Raw genomic sequence first — 22119 nt, 5'->3', positions numbered from 1 at the left:
TAAAATATGTAACCGAGGAGGTTGACGATTTGATTTGAGTTTGCCCCAGCGCCTCCTTTGATCCTGCCGCTGCCAGCCAATCAGCAGGACACGAGCGTTAACGTCCGTCGGTCATTCCGGCGCCTTGCCAGTCTCGAACGGTGGGGATGCTGCTGGAGAGCTTCGTGTGTCGTTGAAACAGTAAGGTAATAATAGTTGTTTTATATTGATTATTCTTTATCGCTACAGTTACTTTCTTAGCCACAAACAATAACGTGCCAGTGTTGTAAGTTTCTAGCAAGCCAAACTTTGTTCCGTGTGGGGGTATTGTGAGGACGCGCTCTGTTAACTTAGTGCCAGCTACTGCTTAACGTTAGCTAGCTAGTTAGCTAGGCCTACCTGTTGTTTGGTATGCCTCGGCTAAAAAGAGAACCGGGAGTCTGACTTTTATATACACTCAGCTAACATTATGTGATTGGTTTTGAGTCATAGTCAGTGTATTTTAACAGAAAATTTGGCATTATAAATAAAGTAATTAATTTAAAGCGTTTTTTCTTCCCTTCTCAGTTACGTTTAGCCTGACTTTCAAAGGGTATGCAGGGAACATTAATCCATGCACCAACAGAGCACGTTCTTCAAAAGATGTCCCCCCATTTAAAAAAAAAAAAACAGGGCATGAGGTCATCCCCACATTCTCTGTAAGACAATTTTAGGCAACGGCAAATAGACTAGGACGGAGTATGACCAATAAAATTAGACTTGTTGCTCAGAAAATGTCTTTGCAATAGTAATTTTATGTGTTAATGGCTAAACATAATTGTAGGTTAAGAGGTGTTTTAATGAAAGCATGGTAGTGTGTGAGTTAACGTCAAGTGTAATAGGCCCTTTTCACCGAAGCCATTTTGTCATGTCAGGGCCAACGCATGTAGCTTGCTGCCGCAATATGTCGCCAGCCACTATATGCACGTGTCTATGGAGGCAGGTCTCTCTACAATTAAAATCGTTAACTAAAAATTGAGGTTTTCAAAGCAATGTTATCTTGCCTAAATATTAACATTATTTGCGTCATTTGGCGTAGCTAAATTATTTTAATGTGACTTTTAAAAATGTACTAGACTGGAATGTTAAACATGTTTATTGTATTATGTATGTGTAAATGTATGTTTATAAGTAAGGGCATTTTGTGGATTTAGGGTAATTGGCGGCTTAGCCTGGACTTTTTGTAAGGTCTGGGTGCATTTTCCCACAAGTGTAACCAGCTCTGTTTTTATTTTGTTTTTTTGTGTGTGTGTGTGTGTGTGTGTGTGTGTGTGTGTGTGTGTGTGTGTGTGTGTGTGTGTGCACTTTGCCATTTGACTTAACTTTGAATGTACAAACCTTTGCGATTGGAAAAAATGTTAAATGTTTACTATGTTAATTCAATTGTAAATATAAGTAGTTAGTAATTAGTATTAAGTAAATGTTTATATCAAACATTTATTGGTTAGAGTTGGAAAAAAACAATGTAGTGCACTTACTCATGTAGGCTTACCTAACTACAATTTTAAGATCCTTGTGCTTAAGTATTTCCATATTATGCAAGTTTATACTTTGACTACACACCAAATATAAGACACATTGTACTTTTTATGCCACTGCATAGCTGACATGTCATGCAGGAGGGGTTATTTAGTGCATTTTCTTTCCTCTGCTCAGCAGACTGAACATATTTTTTTTCTGTCCTAGGAAAGCAAGTCCTTTACAGCTTCAAGTGAGGCCTAAAGCAACAAATGGTAAGTTAAACAGCAACAACGCATCTTGTGGTTACTTTAGAGTGTACAGTAGATAGATTATGTAGAACATTGCATGCAACAAAATGTAAGTGAACACAATTTTTCAATCTCTTTGCAGATTGTTGCAAGGCTTCAAAATGACATGGAATTGTAAACTCTGTGATTTCCACTGTCAATCAAAAAACAGTCTTCTCCGTCATTATCATCTTGTACACAGTCAGCACAGCAGAATCAGCCCGCTGCCATGTTTGTATGAAAGCTGTATGTGCACGTTTGCTTCTCAAAATGCACTGAAAATTCATCTTACCAGAATACACACCCAGCCCCAACCAAAGCCAGCAAATGATCCAAATATTGCTTTCCACTGTTCAAATTGTACTTTTACACAACCTTATGGGCCAGACATTGTATCACATTTAAGACAACATTTAAGGAAACATGAAATGGTACAGTGCCCATTTAAAGACTGTTCATTCCAGTCAAACGTCTGCTCAACATTTGATTCTCACAAATCAAGAAACCATAAATCATTTGGGATAAATGATTTCAAGGACACAGTTTTAAGACAAACACAATCCCATGATGAGGCCATTTCGAATGATGTTTGTAGCAGCAATGATGAACCAAATGAAGAAAGTGAAAACATAGATTTTCTGAAGAAACAGCTTGAAGACAACTTGGCTTCTCTCCTCTTGAAAACACAAACTGTCCTTCATGTCTCAGAGACTGCTACTCAAGAAATGTTACAAGGCTTGGATCAATTGCGGTCACTCTCCAGTGCAGTACTTAAAGACACAGTGACTCAAATACTACAGAAACACAATTGTAATGTCAACAGTGAGGTTGTGGCGGAAATTGTTAATGCAGTTGTCACCAATGATGTGCTTAGTAGCTGCACTTCAAGAGACGGGCCTTTGTCAACAGCAAAACGAAGAAAATCTTACTATGAGCAAAATTTCCCTCTGGTGAAACCAATTGAGTATCGTGTTGCGGGTGCAAAATATTCAATTATGTATGTCCCAATCCTCAACATGTTGCAGGAGCTTCTCAAAAAAAGGGATGTATTGGAGCAGATTTTGCAGTTGTCTGTCCAAAAAGATGGCAAATACACAACCTATCGTGATGGTCTGTTTTGTAAAGGCAATAAGCTGCTGTCATCAGAGAATTTAAAACTTGCCATTCAACTCTATATTGATGATTTTGAGGTGGCCAATCCACTTGGCACATCAAGGAAGAAACACAAAATGTGCTCTGTTTATTGGGCACTTGCAAACATTCCATACAAACATCGTGTAGCTCTGCACACTACACAGCTGGGTTTACTCTGCAATTCAAATGACCTGAAGACTTGTGGCTACGAAAAGGTGTTTGAGCCTCTTCTGCATGATTTGAAAGTCCTAGAAAGCGATGGTGTCTTTGTGGAGAGTGTTGGCGAAAATGTTCATGGGACATTACTGTGTGTTGTGGCAGACAATTTAGCCGCACATGGACTTGCAGGATTTAAAGAAAACTTCAGTGGAACATACCCTTGCAGATTTTGTTATGCATCCAAAGAAGAAATTCAGAGATGTGAGGCAACATCATTTGAGTTAAGGACAAAGGAAAGCCATGACCAGTTGTGCACTGACATTGAAACTGGCAATGTAATGGAGGATTATGGTGTAAAGGCCAATAATTGTTTTACACAGCATCTACAGTACTTTCATACCACAAGTGGATTTCCTCCAGACATCCTCCATGACTTCTTAGAAGGTGTGGTACCAATGGAGTTAGCTTTGTGTTTACAAGAGCTAATACAAAAAAAATGTTTCTCCCTGGAACAGTTGAATGAAGCTATCTTGCAATTTCCTTTTGAGAATGCTGACAAAGTTGATCGGCCACAGGCTATTCCCAAAAGCTTTTCCAGAAGGAAAACCATTGGGGGCAATGGTCATGAAAATTTGGCACTGATACGACTTCTTCCCACCATTATTGGCACTGTGGTTCCTGCAGACGACAAAGCTTGGCAGATCTTAATGGATTTAAAGGACTTGGTGGAATTGGTTTTATCCCCAGTTTTTACAGAAGATGTTTTACAGTACTTGTCAATGAAGATTTCTGACCATCGACAGTTATTCCAGGAGGTGTTTCCAAATGTCAGATTGCGCCCAAAACACCATTACATTGAGCACTATCCACAGATGATTCGCTGTTTTGGGCCTCTTGTGCATTTTTGGACCATTAGATTTGAGGGGAAACACAAAGTGTTTAAGAAAATAGTACATGATGCTCAGAACTTCAAAAACATCCCTAAAACACTTGCTTACAAGCATCAGCAACTGATGGCCTATTATTTGTCATTACCCAATTTCTTCAAGCCCTCAGTGGAGACCTTTTCTGTGAAAAATGTGTTTGTTAACACACTTACGCCAAAAGCCCAGAGTGCCATACATCAGATAACAAACAGTACCACAGTGTACCACACTTCAAAAATTGCCATAGACAGCATTTGCTATGCCAGTGGCATGTTTGTGTGTACAGGACTGAAAGAGGGGTTACCCCACTTCAAACAGATTGTGGATATACTTCTTGTCAATGACCAAGTTTTGTTTGACTGCCAGAATTACCAGTCCTGGTTCAGAGAACACCTTCGTGCATATGAGGTGACTGCACAAGATTCACATGACATAAAGAGGCCATCAGAACTCCATGTCACCATCAAGCACTTCATTCTTCTGGACTAAATGCAAGTGGCACTAGGTGAACCTGAAGTTACAAAATGTAATTTAGCCATTATAATTATTTTGAAGAATGAGGAATGGAGACTGGTTTTCAACAGAACACTGTATGGGTGAAAAAACAAAATAACCTCATTAACAAAGTCTAAATGTGCAACCCACAAAGACTAAGAAAATGGATTGTAACCTCTGTACTCTTCTCAGTTGTAGGGCCATGGCAGAACCAGAGACATTTCGTCTACGTGTCATCCTACCAGAGGGTGGAATTGAAAGAGTCACATTTGAACGTCGTCCAGATTCTGTCCCTCAGCTGACCAGTTTGCTGCGCCAGAAACTGGACATCCCATTCAATTTTATAGTCCAATTTGAGGATCCTGACTTTAATAACCAGCTCGTGAATCTAAGCAAGATTGAGGAAATACCGAACATGGGTACAGCAAAATTGGTGAAGACATTGGAGCATGACATTGGCTCAACATCAAGCTGGGCTAGTGATAGTGGGGAAAGTTCAAGCAGCCAAACACCCCGAAGAACCTCTGCATGGCAACAAGTATTTCCTGTTCCGATATTTTCACACGATATAGAGTTTCTGTTAAGTGAAGCAAATACTGCAAAACAGCATGGAAGGCGCCTGACTTTAACAAAAGAGCAAAAGAGCAAGATCCTTGATGGAATGGCTTGTGCCATCTACGAGTACAAAGCTTACCCAAGTGGCAGTGAAATCTATAAGGCTGCTGAGGCTTTGGTGCTCAAACATCCATGTTTAGAGGAGAAGGGGTCCAAAAATGGTTGGGATGGCTGGAAGGACAGCCTGTCAAACAAAATGAGCAATTACCGACGCAAGCTGTGCAAATCTGGGTGCCCAGAAGTCAAAGTTAACAGTGGTAGGAGGAGCAGAGCCAATCCTAATGCAGCTTCCCCACATGCTTCAATTAAGCGGCCACGACGTGGAGAAGTTAATTATCTACCACAGCTTCCTCAGGGGGAAACATTGGAGACTTTGGAAATGCTCAGAATTGCCATGTTGATTGAAATGGAGAACACTGATAAAGACAGCATAGATTTATCTATGATAGACACCAACATGACCAAGACTTTTGCTCCAAGAAGGCTTGAAATTGTAAATTCAAGTCCGTCTGTAGCTGATGTTCAAGAAAAATGGCCAGCTCTTTTCCTGGAACATCAGGTAAATGAAGTTGATGTATTTTAAAGCTATAGTTGATTTAATTTTTGTACTAATATTTTGTGTTGGTTATCAGTGGTGCATAGATTGATAAGTAAATTTGTTTTTGATGTAATGGGTGAGTGATTAAGGTCACTGTTTTTATCAGGTTTGTGCAGAATATCAACGCATCACCAACCAGCGGCTGAAAGATGACCTTTATGCTGGATTGGATCAACACAAGGATCGTTTGCTTGCTTTAGCCAGAGGGATGGAGGGAAAATCTGGTCGAAGTGCCCAGAAGATATGTTCCATTTTAAAGCATACTCTGAGGTAAATAATGGAAAAGTCCTGAGCAGATCATAGGATTGGTAAAGCAAATTTACTGGATCAATACTAACTTCAATAACTGATAAAATCCAATAATGTTTTATGATACTCTACTTTTTTAAGTCCACTTCAGCTTGCTAGCTTTACAGTGCAAGCATTTTGCTTGTAAATGTGACATGAAAAGTGGATTACTATTAATCACCAAATTTGTTATCTCCCCTCTTCCTTTTTAACAGCTTTTCATATTTAGCCACCACAGCTTTCTCCGCTTAAAATGGCAAATGTTGCCAGTGGCAGGTCATAGCAGCAAGTTAATCACCTGCCAAAAGTAAACTTTTGTACATAGCCAAAGATCATTTGTGAGGAAAGAAGTTCCATGCTCTAATACCTGTACAATTAGGAGTGGACTTTCACAGTTTAACATTCATATCCTATACATAATTTTAGCTAATCATCTTTATGGTTTTGAAACAAGACCTTTTTAGTTTTGGAATCTAGACACTGATGTAAAAGGTGTGTCAAATTGTGTAGGCTACAGCTACATAATGTAGTAATGTGTCAGTTATATAACATTAGGGATGCTTTGATGCAATTGAAATTCTTGGCCAAAGCACAATATAATGAAATCAAAGTAAAAATTAATTACAAAACTTTAAAATTCCAGTAGACATTATACCAAGCACAATATAACGATGTACGCCTACACAAGTGCATTGAAAAGAATACAAATTACAAATTAACACTGGTCCTAGAAGAAAAAGTGGTATTCAGCTTTTTTTACTTATTCTTGAACACAGCAAGTGCTTTTTTGTGATATTTTAGGCCGATTAATCTCAGTTGCCAAAATTTGGGTTCATCCCTAATTTACATTCAGATATTAGTATTGTATCGGACAAGTTTATGTATTTGGGACATAGAAAAATCTGAAAAGTGATGTCTGCAACTAAGTGTTAATATACAGTATCCAGTTGATATTTTTCACATTTGTTTCACATTTTTCTTTGTCACTACAGGAAACACAAGATGTCAATGTTGGCCGCATAGCACTTCTCCGGTGTCTACCACTGCTGCTGCAAGAAGATGACACAGAGCTGTTCTACACATGCAAGGTGTGTTGATATACTTTACATTGGAAATGAAAACGGCTGTGTCAGCAACAGAGTAGAGACAAAGTTGTAATAGTACATTTTTGGGCATATTTTCCAGGAGAGTGCAGACCAAGATGCTACCATAAAGAGCCCTGTTGCCATTGTGTCCATCATTGCTGACAGTGAGGATGTAACCATGGTGCCATTCCATCCTCGTGATGTCAAGGTCATCCTCCAGGATAAGGTTGTCTTGCAGGGAACTGAGTGTTGGCCTGATGCACTTGTGTATTTGTATGGCTTGCTGTACGTCCTACAAGCTGAGTACCCAAAGGCTTGATGTATACTTTTGAGTTCATTCAGAAAGTCATAATGAACGTGGACGGAGAAAAATTAAGACCAAAAACACTGTCCTTAAAAAACAAACTTTAAACTAGCTGAGGAGAAAATGTATTTGCACACATGTTAACCCTCATGTTGTCCTCTGGTCAAATTGATCAGTTTTCCTATATCGATGTTATTTTTAAGTACCCAATTGTAATTACCCAAAATAACATGTTTGATTCCCCACAACGTTCTTTGGGGTTATTTGATGGCCAATTTTGGGGCGTCGTATTCAATTTTATAGTATTTGGGGAAAAAAGGAAGGTTTTGAAATAGTATTGAGTAAAAGTTGACATATTCCAGTCTGTGATTATCCATCAACATACATTGCTTTAATTTTAGTCTAAATAATTCTTATTTTCTGCTTTTTCTAATTCAAACATTAGGTATAATTTCCTATAAATGAGGTTTATTGACATAAATTCCCAAAATAACTGTAAAACTAAAAGGTTATAAGTTGGTGTTAGGTTGTGTTGTTAGAAACACTGATAAAAAGCGTCAGGAAAAGTGTTTATTTTCAATTTTGGCAGAAAGACAACACAAGGGTTAAAGTTGTGTTAAGTTATGTTAAAGTTGAACTGTTAAACCCTTTACATTGTTTCCTGGATGTGACTTGGACAGTGGAAAGGTGCCCCACAGCCAAATTGTTTTACAATGTTATTGTGTCCCGTTTGTTGCAGTGATGGGCTGTATTTTGCAGTATGCTAAAATAAAAATACAGTTTACACCACTATGTTCAGATCTTTGCTTACATAATCTTGGATTTTGTATTAGCAGTGAGAATGTTGAGCTGACATGAAAGATTTTTAAGTACAACAATGGTGTGAATTTTGCTGAATTAGCAGGTACATTTAGCATGGAATATAGACATTTTGCTCAATATTTCTACATGTTTTTAAACCTTATTTTATGCTTGATGCACAGATTTTGAGAAGTGTTGTAAAATTAAAGGGTTAAACATCTTAAAATATATAGTTTAAATGTACAATTACAAATGTCACCATATTAAGTTTGTACCTAAAATTAACAAGTTAGGGCAGATCACCTTTTGTGTTTAATAAACCTAAATACACATTAAGTAACATGATCATTCTATGTTAATATAACATAGAATTATGTGTTAAGAAAACTATAATTTTTGTTGCATGACTAAAAAGGTTATGTTAAACCGACATAAATTTCCTTTCAAATAAGACTCATTTGACACATTTATTTTATGTCTAGTGTATTCAAAACATTAATGTTATCCTACTGTACTAAATTAAGTTATTTGAGTGCAATCAGTTACCAAAAAATATGTGTAAACAACCTAAAATATATAGTTAAAATGTACAATTACAAATGTGTCACAATATGTTAACATATTTGTGTTGTTTGCACACAAAATACTGTTTGGAAAATTAAAAATGTTATGTTAAGTCAACTGTAAGGCTTTAATACGCATTAGTTATTTGTACACAAAATAATTTTATTCTGTCACATAATTATGTTTGTGTTAAAAAAATATAAATTTTGAGTAGAGTAAGCAAATAGGAATATAGTTGAGTAATTACACTAATTATGTTAACTTGACTTTAAAATTACAATACAAAAGTGGTGTTTGTACATAAAATTAACAAGTTATGACACATTACTTTTTGTGTTTCATAAACATATAATTACACATTAAGTAACCTGATTATTCTATGTTAATATAACATAGAATTATATGTTAAGAAAGCACAAATTATTATTGTTGCATGACTAAAAAAGTTATGTTAAAGTGACATAAATTTTCTTTCAAATAAGACTCATGTGACACATTTTTTTATGTATAGTGTACTCAAAAATATAATGTTACCATACTGTACTAAATTGAAAGTTTTGAGTGCAAGCCGTTTCCACAAAATTTTTAGGTTGAGTTAGTGAATTCGGATTTACAGTGTATCAAAGTTGTGTCTAAACTAATAACGATGACTAAACTGCCAGACCCCTGTCCTCTAAAGAAATAAAGCCATCAGAAAGAAAGGTGCAGACACCCTGGTGCACGGGCTGCTTCAGTCTGACTATGACATACCTGTCTCCCAGCCTTCCTTATGTAGAGGAGGCGGGGCCACCCACTAATGGCTCAATCAGGAACACCTGAGATAGGCAGAGAGGGAGAAGAAGAACAAGGGGAGAGCATAACACTGCACATTAGAAAATTCTAACAACGGTTTCATGTGGCAGGGCACCTTTAATTAATAATACCATGTATCACCTGTGGATCTTCATTATTCAGAGTGAATGTCATAAGGTTTGTTTTCACATAATAAAAGTGAGATACACATCACTCTCCCGACTCCTGATTGCTGCCAAGCTGATTCACCTGCTCCCACCTGCACAGCTGCAACCCATCCACTAATCAACTCTGCACCATAGCAACTGTTGGTACACGATCCGTCCTGCCTGCACAATCGGTTCTGCGCATGTGCAATATGTTTTTGCACGCGTAAATGATAATCATGATGGACGCAGATTTACCAGGGATTTACGGCACTACACGATCTGTTCCACAGTAGCAGTCAGCTGTTAGCCTCCACCGGAAAGCAAACGTTAGTTTAGCTAACAGCAAATTCGGCTAACCGCTAGCTGAGACAGCAAATTAAAGACCCTCAAATATAATATAACAGCGTTATATATAATATATAATAGTGGTTACGTCAGTTCTACTTTACTTGTGCTCATTTGAAACACAATCACTCAACACTTGTCTTTATTATTACTGTAAAGTCTTAAATTAGCTTTAGCTGCTTTTGCCACTGTTTAGTTTGAGTAACGGTATTGTAGGCTAAAGCTAGCGGTTAGCAGGGAAGCTAACGGCGGTGGAGGCTAACAGTCTTCTTAATACATCCATGAGGCTAACGGCTAACCGCTACAACTATGACAGATCGTGTACTGATGTATTAGCTAAGAGAATGGTTAGCCTCTACCGGGAAGCTGATGCTAGTTTAGCTAACAGCTATTGCGGCTAACAGGCTGACGGCTTGATTCAGCCTAAAATAACGTTACTCAAACTAAACAGTGGGAAAGGCAGCTACTGTTAGCTAAACTAACGTTAGCTTTCCGGTGGAGGCAAACAGACTTTCTTTAACTGTCTATGGGAACAGATTGTGCAGTGTCGTAAATCCACGTTCATCATGATATAATCTGCGCATGCGCGAACAATTTGCACATGCGCAGAACGGATTGTGCAGGAGGGAGTGATCGTGTACCGACAGCAACCACTCTCTGCTGGCCACATCCTCAGCTAACAAACAGGACAGGGAGACGCTGTGCCGTGCACACTGTTGGCGCCATCTTCCAAGTTGATAGAAGTGTGGCAGGGCAGGTTATAATCACCTGTGGATCTTAATTATTCAGAGTGAATGTCATAAGGTTTATTCTCACAGATGCCATTTCATTGAGGTCAAGAAAAGAGCCCTCACATAATAAAAGTGAGATACAAGTCACTCTCCCGACTGATTGCTGCCAAGCTGATTCACCTGCTCCCAGCTGCACAGCTGCAACCCATCCACTAATCAACTCTGCACCATAGCAACCACTCTCTGCTGGCCACATCCTCGGCTCAGCTTAGTCACTTGCAATTTGCGTTCTTGTTTATGTCCTCATGTGCTTTGCTTCTAACCTGCTTTCCCTGTGCCGTAGATTTGTAGGTCTGCCTGCTCATCATAACCTTTTTCCATCAAATAAGTCAATTCCTTTAACTTGATGGAATGGTGATAAAGAATGTATAAATACACCGCACAGGCCAAAAGTTTGGAACCACCTTCTCATTCAATGCGTTTTCTTTATTTTCATGACTATTTACATTGTAGATTATCACAGATTATCACTAGACCTAGAGCTGTTCTTATTAGGGGCTGAGCCCCCCCCCCCAGGTCTGATCCTAGACCCACCCCTGCTGCTACTTCCTACTCCACTCCACTACACCTCAAGATAAAAAGTCCTAATATTTCAAGATAGAAAGTCTTAATATTTCATAATGTTGTACTGTTTACTGAACTGCTGACAGCTTTTGCTTTACTGCTCAAGGCTTGTTTCTGCAACAGCTCATTGAGAATCAGATACAACAAAAACTACTGAGGACATATTTTCCTTTGACATTGATGCAGTATTAAACGAGATCGCTGCAATGTAAGTTAATAGGATAATTGTCCAGCTTGTATTTACGTTCATAAAAGTGCTTGTTTAGCTGCTAACAGACTCAGATTAATATTCTAAGTGTCTAACAACATTATGGAAAGGAATTCTAAGGAGGTCGACCTTTCTGTTAAAGATTAAGATCATTTTTAAAACATAAAAGTCCGCGAAATTGCGTTCGCTAAACCCACCAGACTCCATGTAAATAATCAGTGATTTTAGCATCGTAAAATGCGGCTTCTAAAACCTCTCTGAGCACCGCTGGCTCTGGCTGCCTGGAGCCTGCGTGTGTTGGGTGTGCGATTATCGGCTACGTTTTGTCAGTTTTTTCTTTCTTTCATTCCAATTTCGGGGCTTTCAGTCACAGTGAAAACCGGGGACATTTCCGGGGACATTTCCGGGGACAGATCCAGCCGGGGACAGGTAGCCAAAATCGGGGACTGTCTCCGGAAACCGGGGACGTCTGGTCACCCTAACTTAAAGTGTTGTCCTCTTGGTCAGATGATACAGGCAGGATTGGGATCTCCACAACAGAATGTGGTGCCAGAAAAAATTGTGTCAGCTTACACTAACTATTACTAATGTTTTTGATGGCAATTTCTATAATACGCTCACCAATCAAATGCTGGAGTTAACAGACTGTTCTTTTATTGTTGGTGCAGATTCAAGTGCTCTGAAATCATGGGCCAGCAGTTTGGGGCTTATAGATATTTGGCGTACAGTTAATCTCACCTGTAAGGACTATTCCTTTTTCTCAGGTAGACATAATTCTTTTCCAGGATAGATTTCCTTCTTCCTCTTGAAGCTGAGTTCACCAGATTAGACTCACTGTTACAAACAAATTTACTGACCGGGTAGCTTTAGAACTCCTCCTCCACAGAGCAAGACAGCGCTAGTATTTTCAGGGTGCTAGACATATGCTGTTTCTCAATGTCAAGGATTCCTTGGGAAGGATCCTTCAGGAGCAGGTCAGAGTCCTCCTTAGCATTTGGAGAACATGTACAATGGAACAGGCTATCAAGTGGACGTCATTGCGGGCTTGTGTCATTGAATTTCTTTGCCGCATTTCAAAACACTGGATGAATTGGTTGTGGAACTGTTAACTGTGCTGTTTAATTATGCTGTTGGGATGGAGAAGATGAATCAGCAGCCATTTGTTAATGTCACGGAAGGATCCTCCAAAGCCAGGAGGAGGACGCTACATCATCCGATGTTCCAATTTTGAGGATCCTCCGAATTCCTCAAAGGACAAAGTCCTTCATTCGGAAAATTTCCCATAGACAGAGAAGGATGCATATGTGTATCCTACGCGGTCCCAAATCACCCACAATCCTATGCGTGGGCCTTTGCCAGATCGTTTATTTAAAGCATTTATTGTGAGAATGCCAATTTGTACAAGCATTAAAGCGTTAAGCTTTACATTGATGCAAAACATTAACGGTGATAAAAAATGTACGGCACACACTAAAGATACTTACATTTAAATTATTATTTCACCGTCAGCGATGCCGTTCAAACTCCCGCTTAGGTCCGCCATAATTTTTTTTTTAACAACCGGCAAAGGCGCATAGGATTGTGGGTGATTTGGGATCGCGAAGGATACACTTATGCATCCTTCTCTGTCTGTGGGAAACTTTCTTAATGAAGGACTCAGCTCTTGGAGGAATTCGGAGGATCCTCAAATTGGAACGGTCCTTCGGCGGACGTTGATGACGTAGCATCCTCCAAATTCTGGCTTTGGAGGATCCTTCCTTGACATTGGGAAATGGGGAATGTTTCAAGATAGTGATGCAAGTGATAAAAATAATGCGTTACTATTTTAAAACAAGACTATAACATACATTTTCAAGCTTCATCTGTAACTCCTCTTCCTGGAAAATATCCAGGTCAAAGGAGGTCATCTCAGGCTTCTGGCCACACAGAAGCAGAAATAAGTCTGGGTTCAGGCATCGGATACCTGGTCCATTGTGGATTACGGACCAGGCCACCAGCTTTCCTGCAGTGTAAAACTCGTTTTGTGTCAACCTCCATCTTTTCTTGCAATTCAATCATGAGGAGCCTGTAACAGAAAGACAAAACATCTCATATATGGCCTTAAAAATAATGGCACATCTGAAAAGGTATCACTGTTCACATGACCTTTTTATGCATCAAATCTTGAATTAACCTGAAATTGTTATGGGTCCGCTGTCTTCCTTGTTGTTGTTTTTCCTGTTTGTCTGTCTGTGTTTTCATCGGCCGCCAGAGGGCGCTCCTATCCGGTCCCATGAGAGGAGTTTCCACTCACCCCCTCCTCCGTCTGACTACACAGCTGAGCATAATCATCATCACCACTCCTACACAGCTGAGCATCATCATCATCACCACTCCTACACAGCTGAGCATCATCATCATCACCATTCCATCTGTACTTAAACCTGGGCAGACCACCTCTTCGGCGCCAGTTCGTTACCTACTTTCACGTGGTAACTGGTCTTGTACTACAGCTGTTTGGTATTCCGTTGCCTTGCTCTTGTACTCACTTGTGTTTCTGCCACAGCGTTCCTGTTCCCTCTCGGCGTTTGTCTTGGATCTCCCTGATCTCCCACATCACCCTCCGTGTCTGGATTTTTGTATGTTCTTGTCTTGTGTTGTTTATTCTGGCATCAGAATAAATCCCATTTTGAGTTACATCACTCCTCTTGTGGTCGTTCTGTGTCCGGGTCCTACTACACCCTTAACAGAAATACTCTCTCCTTGGACCTCCGTAGTCCTCCGCCATCTCCCCAACAAACTCAATATGAGGGAGTTTGTGCCAGGCAAAATAGCTTCGGCTTAGCGCAACACATGCACTTTGAAGTATGTTTTTTCAAGTGATTCAAGTTCTGAATCAGAGAGGTACATGTAGAAGTCTTCCCTGTGTCCAACAGAAGATACAATATAATATAACAATTGGGAAAGGCAGTTCAAATATTGGGGTCAGCCAACAGCACACAAACTGTAAATTTACATTCAAAGCTTATTCTCAAAAATGTCTAGTGACCATGAATATTTAAACAAACTAACAGACAAACAAACCTCATTTCATCATGATTACCGCTACCAGTGGCGGCTGAAGCTTGGACGGGCGGTCCAGCGTCCTGCCTGAAAGTGGCGACTGAAGCTTGGACGGGTGGTCCTGCAGCCTGGACGAAAAAAATGAAAGAGAAAAAAAAAATCCAGGAAATCACATTATAGGATTTTTAAAGAATTTATTTGTAAATCATGGTGGAAAATAAGTATTTGGTCACCCACAAACAAGCAAGATTTCTGGCTCTCAGACCTGTAACTTCTTCTTCAAGAAGCTGTTATGTCCACCACTTCTTACCTGTATTAAGGGCACCTGTTTGAACTCGTTATCTGTAGAAATAGACACCTGTCCACAACCTCAAACAGTCAGACTCCAAACAAAAACCATGGCCAAGACCAAAGAGCTGTACAAGTGTACCAATGATGAACATTACAGACTTCTCCTTTCTAAGTAGGACAACTTGCACAATCCGTGGCTGACTAAATACTTTTTTGACTGTACAATTTCCAGATCCACCTGATCCGAAAGTAATTTCGGCTTAAATCTGTACATGGTGTTACAGGTACATGGTAACCTTAAGTATTCTACTGAAAATCCTCACACACATTTGCATACTGTGGACGAATATATAAGTTGGACCGACGCAAGGCATTATTGAGATGGATTTCCCTGGGGCACTTAGTGTTCAGGTTCAGAGGCATGACCATTCTTTGGCCATTGACTCTGCACAACTAAAACTCTTGCTGCGTGTGCAAATCTTGAAACGTGTCCCTCAGGACTTGAAGAAATTCATCTTCCTGTAAATCCAGGGGTACAACGACCCGGCGAGGTTCAGTGGCATCTGACAAAGCATCAAATAAAAGTATTACCTTTGTCAATAGCACAATCATTCCAAGCTGCTAAATGCATTCAGTAATATCTGCAGGTTGCTGCTTTGTACGTAGTGACGTGCAATGACAAAGTGAAATCTAATATCAAATGAGTTCAGTAATGCGGTAATCACTTATTTAAATAACACATACAGTGGGTAGATGAAGTGAAGAAAACATGCATAAAGGGTAAGCCTAAACAATACAGAACAAAATGCCATGCTAACAGGATAGACTTACCCATACGTGAAGTGATCCTCTGAACAGAATGCTGAAGTAGTGCAACTTTAAAAGTTATTTGTCGCCTTGCTAGGCTCCTTGGTCAACGGCGTAATGGTCCACTGCTTTCCCAATTTCTAAACATCTGTAATCTGCAACATGAACTCATTGCATTACTTCAGTTTCTTTTGCATTGAAAAAGAAATAATTTAAAAAAATATATATAATTCAACAATGCACCATCAAATGTTGAAACATTTTCATGGATAATGAAAGTAGTTTATTAAAACTGTTCCAAGCAATTTGCCCATGTCCTTAACTAAGTGGTTTCCTTGGATTCATACTGCGAGTCAGCTCTAGAGCAGGCAAAAAAAAGTGGAGCACTACTGCACTCCATATATATTCGAACATTTCCAAATTCACCTGTCACAACAACCAAAGCATTTCAGGTGACTTTTTTTATCTACATACTTTCTGTATAGACAAAAAAAACAATAATCACTCTGGTCAACATCTGGTCTTAGTCATAAGGGGTCACATATTCTGACAACAGCTGTCAAAATATGTGACCCCTTTTTTGTCTATACATAAAGTATGAAGATAAAATACGTCACCTGAAATGGTTTGGTTGTTGTGACAGGGGAATTTTGGAAATGTTCAAATATATATATGAATTTATTTATGGGGACAATTCACAGTGAGTTCACAATCAAATTATTACTTGGTTATGGATCATTTCCTCCCACATCTGTTGTAGATTAGGGACCAGCCTCATGCTTTATTTCAACCATATCCTCATGATTAAGTCTACTCTGTGATGTTTATTAGTGGCCAACAGAATAAACACACGCACACACACACTAAAATACATACACATACACACACACCACACATACACACACACACACACACACCACATGAATACACACACACACAAAATACATACACACACACACACACACACACACACACACACACTATATACATGAATAAATACCCACACAAAATACATACACACACATAAACACACATACACACACATAAACACACATACACATTCACATGGATACACACACAAATACACAAACAGACACACACACACACACAAAACATAAACACACACACACACACACAAAAAATACACACACACCCCACATAAAACACACACAACACTCCAGAGCCCGGTGATTATTTTCGGTGCTTTATGTGCTTTTTACATTAAAAGTTCTCTTTATTGCTTTTTTTTTACCTTTTATTGTCGTTTCTTTCCAACATGTTGATTGCTTTATTCTATGATGAACCTTTAGACAAACGTTAATGAGACAAACACTAATGAAGCATAATGAAGTAAAAGCAGCTGAGGGGGAACGTTGAGGCTGCAGTGAGCAGACCTGACCAGCAGAGGGCAGCGTGACTCTTCCTGTCTCCCGTCTCTGCTTCCTTGTAAGTCTAATTAAGTTGCATAACAGTGAAACACATAAATAAAGACCTTATAATGAATGAAAGTAAATACAGCAACAAAACCAACTGTCACACCAAACTCCATGTAAATAATCCCTACTTTTATCATCGTAAAACACACTTCATTAAAGTGGACAGAAACTAAATAAATCTACCAAAAGCCGTCTTGGTTCATCTTTCCACTGTTCCAACAATCACCACTCTGGTCTGGTTGGAATAAACTCTTAATACACCCATTTACATGTGGAGATATGCTTCTCTATACACGCTAAAAGCAGTGATTATTTACATGGAGTCTGGTGAGATATGCTTCTCTATACATGCTAAAAGTAGTGATTATTTACATGGAGTCTGGTGGAGATATGCTGCTCTATACACGCTAAAAGTAGTGATTATTTACATGGAGTCTGGTGGAGATATGCTGCTCTATACACGCTAAAAGTAGTGATTATTTACATGGAGTCTGGTGGAGATATGCTGCTCTATACACACTAAAAGTAGTGATTATTTACATGGAGTCTGGTGGAGATATGCTGCTCTATACATGCTAAAAGTAGTGATTATTTACATGGAGTCTGGTGGAGAAATGCTGCTCTACACACGCTAAAAGTAGTGATTATTTACATAGAGTCTGGCGAAGATATGCTACTCTAAACACGCTAAAAGTAGTGATTATTTACATGGAGTCTGGTGGAGATATGCTGCTCTGTACACACTAAAAGTAGTGATTATTTTCAGGAGTCTGGTGGAGATATGCTGCTCTACACACACTAAAAGTAGTGATTATTTACAAAGAGTCTGGTGGAGATATGCTGCTCTATACATGCTAAAAGTAGTGATTATTTACATGGAGTCTGGTGGAGAAATGCTACTCTATACATGCTAAAGTAGTGATTATTACATGGAGTCTGGAGGAGATATGCTGCTCTATACATGCTAAAAAGTAGTGATTACTTACAGGGAGTCTGGTGGAGATATGCTGCTCTATACACGCTAAAAGTAGTGATTATTTACATGGAGTCTGGTGGAGATATGCTGCTCTATACATGCTAAAAGTAGTGATTATTTACATGGAGTCTGGTGGAGAAATGCTGCTCTACACACGCTAAAAGTAGTGATTATTTACATAGAGTCTGGCGAAGATATGCTACTCTAAACACGCTAAAAGTAGTGATTATTTACATAGAGTCTGGTGGAGATATGCTGCTCTGTACACACTAAAAGTAGTGATTATTTACATGGAGTCTGGTGGAGATATGCTGCTCTGTACACACTAAAAGTAGTGATTATTTTCATGTAGTCTGGTGGAGATGTGCTGCTCTACACATGCTAAAAGTAGTGATTATTTACAAAGAGTCTGATGGAGATATGCTGCTCTATACATGCTAAAAGTAGTGATTATTTACATGGAGTCTGGTGGAGAAATGCTACTCTATACATGCTAAAAGTAGTGATTATTTACATGGAGTCTGGTGGAGATATGCTACTCTATACATGCTAAAGTAGTGATTATTACATGGAGTCTGGTGGAGATATGCTGCTCTGTACACACTAAAAGTAGTGATTATTTTCATGTAGTCTGGTGGAGATGTGCTGCTCTACACATGCTAAAAGTAGTGATTATTTACAAAGAGTCTGGTGGAGATATGCTGCTCTATACATGCTAAAAGTAGTGATTATTTACATGGAGTCTGGTGGAGAAATGCTACTCTATACATGCTAAAAGTAGTGATTATTTACATGGAGTCTGGTGGAAATATGCTGCTCTATACACGCTGAAAGTACCCTGCACTAATCAATTATTGTTGTTGGACTCTTTCAGAGAGATTATACATGTGTGGCATATGTGGCTTTAAACAATAATGTCAACTTCCAACATAGACAACTAAAGTTTTGTTATTGTCAGACGTCACCAGCTAGAAGAAGCTCTGCAGAACAACTAGAGATGAAAACATGAAGAATGTCTTAGGTGCTACAGCAGGCCGTTTTAACATTTAATCAAACCACACTCCTATCTGTAATTACATTTTAGATATTAATAATAGCATTTCTCCTGGTCAAAGTGATATTCTAACTAGTCAGAATGGTAATTAAAGATATGGACAATAACATTCTTACTTGTAGAAATTCTTTTTCAAGATATCTACAACTTTAATCAGTCAAAACTACATTTAAATCCTTAAATAGTACAAGTGCTGTTTTAATATTTAGTGGCTAGACTCTATATTTATTGCAGATATCTGTATTTAATTCTTCCTAGTGAGAAAGAACTTTCTAGATATCTGAACTAGATTTTATTAGAATATGTCCCCATCCTGTTGTGTAGACCAGTTTTTATTAAAGAACAGCAGTGCTGACAAAGCTCTGCTTACTGAACATGTCCTCCAGTCACTTTAGAATACGCTCAAAATTGGATTTATTCTTTCACTTCTTTTGACTTCATTCTCAAAAACAACTCCTATCTCTGATTTATTCTTTTAATGTCTGGCACTAATACTGAAAGTTCAACTTTATTCTCAACAATAAAGATCATCCTCGACTGAAATCCAACTTGTGTGTAAACAAGTTCTCACTGCTTACTCAGGCCTTGTGTTCAACACCTGCTTTATTTCACCGTTTTTATTCTACAATCACATATTTACACATTTCTTTGACTCATAAACCATCTTACAGAATTCATGAAACAAATAATAAATGGCCAAAGTGACCAGTAATTATCCAAAAGACTTTCCACACAAGATAGAAACATCCATTAACTTTTTATACGCGGTATAACAAGGACACACACTCTGTTCTGGAGACATTATGGGATGTAATAGGCCTCACTCTTAAATGAAGCTTCATGACACAATGAAATATTCAGCAATGTGTTTTCTGTGGCTGCACATCAAATACTAATAACTGTGTATCTGATGACATAATCAACACATTAATTTGATGCATCATGACACACGTTATGTAGACAATATCTATTTAAACCTCTGTTAAACCCACAGACATTTATTATAACTTCCAGAAGAAATCCGTTTCTAAAGACACCAAAATGTCAAGATAACGTTTTATTCAATTTGCAAATGATTTCTGATCATTTACAGTTTTTTACAATTGCTATGACAGATTTTTCAATACTTTTAACAATTTTCTAAAACTCTTGAAACACAGTTAGCACTACATCCTCATGTGTGAGCTATACTATTAAGACATGTCTTGTTGCTTTAACACATAATGCATATCATTAACACAAATTTAAAATGCTTAAACTTCTTTGCACACAAGCTCAAACAAGACCAAACCAATAGACTTTTACTGCCAAATTACCAATGCTTTAACACTGTATGTCAGAACAGATAACACCATGTTCTAACCTAACCTTACAGGCTAAAGGCAAAGTGAACAACTGTTCATATTGTGAATTGAAAAACAAATATATTCCCTGTGTTTTTATTCCATTGCTAATGAGAACAGCTTATTGAAGTTATGCAATTGTTGAAATCACAGCTGATTCCCATCTAGGAAGCACACTGTGTTGACGTTCTTTCAATCACATGATCATATGTTCTAAAAGAGGACTCTTTGGGCTGGTCCTGGCTGGAAAAGGAACAATTTAATGCAACACAAAGAAAGAAGGGAAGAAATGCCTGCACGAGGGCGAGGAAGACGATTACCAGGACAAGGGAGAAGAGTTAGAATGCGTGGTGGCGCTCAAAGAAGGACCAGAGCTAAGGTAACTGATCAGATAAGACCTGCTACCATCGACCATGTCATAAACCACGGGCTATCATACAGAGAGGCTGGTGAACGAGTACAGACAAATATCAGCCGGGACACAGTGGTATCTACAGTCCGTATTTCCAGAGAAACCAACAGGTAGGATATTGCTTCTCCTACAGCAAAGTGTAAATACTGTAAAATTACCATTTACAGTATTAGAGTGACTTTATGCCTGGACATTCAGTCCAGAGTTGTAGAGGACAACCTTGTCTTTGGGAACATTGCAGCAATCGGCATAACATCCATTTCCAATGAAACAACTATACAAAGTTGCTTTTGAAAGGAACAGTGAACGCATCAAAGAACTCCGTCACCAATACGTCCAGGTAAGGTTACGCAATACAGTCATTACTGTAAACTACTCTATAAACCTGCAGTACATGAGGACATACAGTAGATATACAGTACAGCACAGCAGTTACATACACTGTGTCTAATTACTATCAGAGAGTCATGGAGTTGGAGGCCAATCAAGTCCCATATGAAATTATCTATGTTGACGTTCAACTTGGCGAAAAGGCGTCGCCGTGGGAGAGACATAATTGGAAGAAGGGCCCCAGTTACCGTGCCTGGCCAGAGAGGAGCTAACATCACCATGTGCGCCGCAATCTCCAACAACGGTGCACTCCTGCATAACTCTGAGATTGGCCCTTACAACACGACCGCCTTCTTCTGTTCTTAGAAGACCTGCACCAAAGACTGGTGCCAGAGGTAGAAAGGGGGCAGGTGGGAGACCACTTGTCAATATACGTGATCACATGGGACAATGTGGCATTCCACCATTCCCGTACGATCACAGCCTGGTTTGACGCCCTCCAAGGATGATGTCCCACTTCCTTGCCCCTTACATTCCTTTCCTCGACCCCATTGAGGAGTTTTTCTCAGCCTGGAGATGGAAGGTTTTTGACCATCGTCCACATGACCAAATGTCCCTCCTTGATGCAATGGATGCTGCATGCCAAGACATCACAGCTGAACACTGCCAGGGGTGGATAAGGCATGTAAAAAGATTCTTCCACGATGCCTTGCCAGAGAAGATATCAGGTGTGATGTGGATGAGACATGTGGCCAAATGCAGAAGACTGAGCAGATTAGAAGATTACTTTTTTAATTATTATTCTGGTGTTCTTTCTGTTTGTATATCTTGCAGTAATGTCCTT

General features: G+C 39.0%; 1 long non-coding RNA gene across 1 annotated transcript; it reads left to right on the top strand.

Moving 5' to 3' along the window:
* Positions 1-3823: 3823 nt before the first annotated feature.
* LOC116677668 (uncharacterized) lies at positions 3824-8566 on the top strand. The gene is made up of 3 exons (XR_004329038.1): positions 3824-3834; positions 5997-6001; positions 8440-8566. It is a non-coding gene; the product is annotated as an uncharacterized LOC116677668 (long non-coding RNA).
* Positions 8567-22119: the final 13553 nt, after the last annotated feature.

Source organism: Etheostoma spectabile, unplaced genomic scaffold, assembly GCF_008692095.1.
Source record: "Etheostoma spectabile isolate EspeVRDwgs_2016 unplaced genomic scaffold, UIUC_Espe_1.0 scaffold00005615, whole genome shotgun sequence".
In the NCBI taxonomy this organism is placed as follows: domain Eukaryota; kingdom Metazoa; phylum Chordata; class Actinopteri; order Perciformes; family Percidae; genus Etheostoma; species Etheostoma spectabile.
The sequence above is the reverse complement of the archived record's forward strand: the minus strand, read 5'-3'. Positions and strand labels throughout refer to the sequence as shown.